The 4,942-nt window shown below is 26.4% G+C and overlaps 1 pseudogene; it reads left to right on the forward strand.

The window, feature by feature from the left end:
* The first annotated feature begins 538 nt into the window (after window positions 1-538).
* On the forward strand, window positions 539-1,276 carry LOC114077585 (annotated as a pseudogene).
* Window positions 1,277-4,942: the final 3,666 nt, after the last annotated feature.

The following is a 4,942-nucleotide window of genomic DNA, read 5'->3' on the forward strand; positions in this document are numbered from 1 at the left end:
TTATTAATGAGTTTAAGTCTTCCGCATTACTTTATGTTGATATTAAATTGAAATGTTAAGGTTTAGATTGGTTGGTTTGCTCACATAGGAGGGTAAGTGTGGGTGCCAGTCGCGGCCCGGTTTTGGGTCGTGACAGGAAAATACTTGCCAACTACAGCACTCGACATTTACCGACTACCATAGTCACGACGTATAAATTAAAATCCGACAATTAAAGTACTTGAACTGCTGATTACGGTAGTCGGAACAGTAGTAAAAATGGACACCTAAACCGATAACCGAACAATATAACTTTTTAGATCTAGATTGTGTTACAGATATAAATAAAGCAATATTACTATGGGTAGGAAATATATCTAAACAACTAATTGATAACAAAATAACAACAAAAGAAACGCCGAAATATATAGAAAGAACATTTGTTGGAACAACAAAATTATGGATAGATAATTTACCCCCAGAAAGTCTAGAAACACTTAGAAGTGATAAGAAAATAGATGGATCTCCATCAACAACAAATATAGATATACTAGATAAATATGAATTAGCAATAAGAAATGAATTTGGTGGTATGACCACATAATTAAAAGAACAAAATAGAGAAAAAATAATAAATAGACAACTTATGACAAAATTAGCTATATGTAAAATGTGTTATATAGAAGAATACACATGTGCATTCAAAGAATATTATTACAAAGCAAGATATGATATAAATGAAGCAAAAGAAATAAGACAACAATATTTTACTAAACTACCAGAACCATTTAGTACAAAAACAATTAAAGATTGGAACAATGAAGGATTAACAGATACTTTACGAGCTAGAATAAAATTTTTACATCAATGGTTTGTACAACTATGTGAAAACCAAAAAGAAAAATTAAAAATGGAAAAAGTCCTAATTAAAAATTTAGCCTGTTGTAAAAATAAAAAAGCACCACAGTTTGGATGTACAAATAAATATTATAAAAAGCAAAAGCCTAGACGATACAAAAATTATAGAAAAACTAAAACTAGGTATAAATATAAAAAACCAAGACAAAGATATTATGTAAAAAACTATAAAATAAAAAGACCATATATACCAGAAAGAAAGTCATCACAATGTACTTGTTACAATTGCGGGAAGATAGGACACTTAGCTAGAGATTGTAAGTTACCCAAGGATCCAAAAAGAAAACAAATTGCAGAAATAATTATTGATAATGATGAATATATGCAAATAGAATGTGTAGACTATGAATTAAGTGAAAATGATAGTATATATGAAGTATCAGATATAGAAACTGAAAATGAAGAAGAAAATATTGATCTAGATAATGATGTAATGACAGAAGAAATCTAATGTCTGAAGATGATATAAAAATAATATCTATAGAAGACTATCAAAATGAAGAATTATCAGAACAAAAAATTATATTTGATAATACAATTTTTGAACAAATAAAAGGAAAAGAATTAGACTTAAGTGTTGAAAAAATACTTGAAATACCTATAATAAGAAATTGGTTTAAAAGACAAAAAGATGAATACTATGTAGTTAGCCAAAAAGAACACATCATAGATTGTAAATATACAAAAGGAAAAGAACAAATACCTATAATAAATAAGAGGATAATTAATAAAGAAATACAAGATATAAAAGCTAAAACACCCATAAAATACGTACACTTAGGAGGAACAGAAATATTGATAAAAGCATGTTTTAGAGAAGGAATAGATACACCTATTGAAATATACTTAGGAGATGATAGAATTATACATCCTATAGAAAAAAGCGTAATTAGTGCAGTAAAAGGAAACTTAATATACTAAAAATTTAAATTTATAATAAGTGCCAACTACTCAGTAGCATTAACAGATAGGAATATAGATAAATCATTAGTTTTATATTGGAGAATGTCTGGAATAGAATTAGCACCAGGCAGCAAAATATTTACAGCAAGATGTAAAAACCTATATATATTAACAACAAAACATAAAGTAACAGCAAGAAATAAAATTGATAAAATAAAAATAGAAAACCCTTTTGAAAAAATAATTACTGTAATAGACAATAATGACTATAGCTATAAAAAAATTGACATAGAAGAAGATTTAGAAATTGTAAAAGAAAGATTGCACTTCAAGCGTACCAAATACATTAACAAGAGCTACCTCATCAAGAATGAGTACATCTAAAAGGAACTATGAAATCCCACAAAACTTATTAGATAAAGAAAAGATAACACCATACCATTACTTCATAACAGGAATAATAGACCAAAGAAGGTATAAATTTTTAATAAATACAGGGCAAGAAGAAAATTACATAACAAGAGAGTTAGTATTAGAAACAAAAATTATAAAAACAGGATACTTATGCCCTGGATTACCTAGTGAGATAGTAAACACAAATGAAGAAATAACGGAAAAAGAAATAATTATAGGAGGAATACCCTTAATAATACCATTTAAAATATACCAAGGAAGTCAGAATATTACATTAGGAATAAAATGGTTAGAAAAAGTTAAACCATACAATATAGAAAATGAACAATTAACAATAACTTGCCAAAATAAGAAAATAATTATCAAAAGAACAAAATGAATAATGAAAATATATATACTTGCAAAATTATTGTAGAAGGATATCACAACAAATATTATACCCTATGATAGATACAGGAGCAGAAGCAAATATATGTAAATATAATTGTTTACCAGAAGATAAATGGAAAAAATTAAAAACACCTATGGTGGTAACAGAATTTAATAATGAAGGAAGTATGAGTACATATAAAGCAAAAAATATAAAAATACAAATATGGGATAATATACTAACAATAGAAAAAAATGTATAATTTTGAATTTACAACAAAAGATATGTTATTAGGAATGCCATTTCTAGAAAGATTTTACCCACATATTATAACAAAAACACATTGGTGATTTACTACACCATGTGGAAATAAAATAAGAGCAAAAAGAGTAAATAACAAACAACGTAAACCTATAGCATGGATAAAAGGAAGTGAAAAAATAAATCAGGAAATGGAAAACATAAGTAAAAATCAAATAACACAATTAGAAATTATAATATTTACAATAGATAAAGTTAAAATAATTAACGAACAACTAGAATTACTATATAATGAGAATCCATTACAAGGATGGGAAAAACATAAGATGAAAGTAGAAATTGAACTAATAGATGAAAATAGCATAATAACACAAAAACCATTAAAATATAATTTTGATAATTTAAAATAATTCAAAATACACATAGATGAACTATTGGAGAATAATTATATACAAGAAAGTAATAGCAAACATACAAGTCCAGCATTTATAGTTAATAAACATAGTGAACAAAAAAGAGGTAAAAGCAGAATGGTCATAGATTATCGCAATCTAAATGCTAAAACTAAAACATATAATTACCCAATACCAAATAAGATACTAAAAATAAGACAAATACAAGGATATAACTATTTCAGTAAATTTGATTGCAAATCAGGATTTTATCATTTGAAACTAGAAGATGAATCTAAACAATTAACAGCATTTACTGTACCGCAAGGATTTTATGAATGGAATGTTTTATCATTTGGATATAAAAATGCATCAGGTAGATACCAACATTTTATGGACAACTATTTTAACCAGTTAGAAAATTGTATTGTATATATAGATGATATATTACTATATTCCAAAACACAAGATGAACATATTAGGTTATTAGAAAATTTTATACATATAATTAAACACTCAGGTATAAGCTTAAGCAAAAAGAAAGCAGAAATTATGAAACCACAGATAGAATTTCTAGGAACACAAATAGATAAAAATGGAATAAAAATGCAAACTCATATAGTACAAAAAATAATCACCCTTGATGAAAATATAGATACAAAAAAGAAATTACAATCCTTTCTAGGATTAGTAAACCAATTAAGAGAATATATACCAAAATTAGCAGAACATTTAAAACCATTACATAAAAAACTTAAAAAAGATGTTGAATATCATTTCGACAATAAAAATAAAGAACATATAAAACATATTAAGAGTTTATGTAAAAAATTACCAAAACTATATTTTCCTGATGAAAATAGATCATTTACTTATATTGTTGAAACAGATTCAAGTGATCATAGTTATGGAGGAGTTTTAAAATATAATATGAAAAAGAAAAAATAGAACACCATTGCAGATACTATTCAGGATCTTATGCAGAGGCACAAATAAAATGGGAAATAAATAGAAAAGAATTATTTGCATTATATAAATGTTTATTAGCATTTGAACCATATATTGTTTACAATAAATTTATTGTAAGAACAGATAATATGCAAGTAAAATGGTGGATAACTAAAAAGGTACAAGATTCAGTTACAACAAAAGAAATAAGAAGATTGGTATTAAATATATTAAATTTTACATTTACAATTGAGATAATCAAAACTGACAAGAATTTCATTGCATACTATCTCTCCAGAGAAAGATACAATGGAGAAGATATTAACTACAATGACAATATTATGTCAAAAGATGGAAAAAATAGAAAATGAAGTACAGATACTGAAAGAAACAGTTAACAGTCAGCAGCATGACTTAAAATATGCGGAACTAAGTCAGCAGCATGACTTAAAAAATGCGGAGCTAGAAGGTGACGATGGGAAACACCTAAAAACCCATAACAAAAAATTATATACATCTGCAGGAAGCTCAGCTACAGCAAGAAGTACATCTACCGCAGGACCATCTACAAAAAAGGAGGAAGATAAGGTAAAATATACAAATACAAACATTAACAAATTATTTTCTAAACCATATACTCCACAAAATATCCAAAAAGACATATTCGTACCCCCATAGATAAATACTTACAAAGCCAGCCTAGATTCACAAAAACAAACATATAACCATATCACCAGAATGTATATAGAAAATATAC

This window comes from Solanum pennellii, chromosome 6 (genome assembly GCF_001406875.1).
Source record: "Solanum pennellii chromosome 6, SPENNV200".
NCBI classification, from domain to species: domain Eukaryota; kingdom Viridiplantae; phylum Streptophyta; class Magnoliopsida; order Solanales; family Solanaceae; genus Solanum; species Solanum pennellii.